We start from the raw sequence: 751 nt of genomic DNA, 5'->3' as shown, positions 1-751 counted from the left end.
TCAGCTCGGTTTTAAGCGGCTTCCGGTCTCCTCCTCCCGCGGCGTTCTCGTCTTGGGGGGCGGAGCTTAGGTGTCGAGGGGGTGGGGTGGGGTGAGGGGGCCGGGCGCTCAGTGGGTGCCGGGAAGCGGACCCGCCTCCCGTGCGCGTGCGCCGGCCCCCGCGCGCGCCCGCCCGCTCGCCCGCGCGCCCGTTGGTGCGTGCGGCGGCTCGGTGCTCCCGGGAGGGGGCGTGTCCCCTGGAGAGCCGCTCGGGGGGTCCCGGGGGGTCTGTACGTGCACGCGGGGGGCCTGGGTGGGTGTGGGGCGGCGCGGGCGGCGAGCGCCGCGTGGGACGGGCTCCACCTGCCTGCGGACGGACGCAGGGTCACGGTGTTCCCGCGGCGAGCAGGGCACGCGATGCGAGAGAGGACGTGAAACGGAACGACCGGTTTCGGTGCGGTTGCCTTTGTGTGTAGACGCCTCCGGCTGCTTGAGGGGGAAGCGAGTGGCGGCCGCCGCTGCCTCGAGACCCGGGTCGCCTCCGGCCCCGCGCCGGACGGGCGGGAAGGCTGCGCTCGCCCCGCCGCGTGTTCTCGGACACCGACTCTGCCTCCGCCAGTTCGGGAAGCCGGCGCTGGGGTTTTCACAATAGAGATGCGTGTGCGCGTGTTTCACAGCCCACGGACCCGGGATGACTAATTCATGGAACAGCTCAGAGCATCTCGGACGCGCCGAGCGTGTCCTGGGTTTAAAGCTGTAGCCCCTCGTCACC

Source organism: Microtus pennsylvanicus, chromosome 16 (genome assembly GCF_037038515.1).
Source record: "Microtus pennsylvanicus isolate mMicPen1 chromosome 16, mMicPen1.hap1, whole genome shotgun sequence".
Taxonomy (NCBI): domain Eukaryota; kingdom Metazoa; phylum Chordata; class Mammalia; order Rodentia; family Cricetidae; genus Microtus; species Microtus pennsylvanicus.
Note: the sequence above shows the minus strand (reverse complement) of the source record.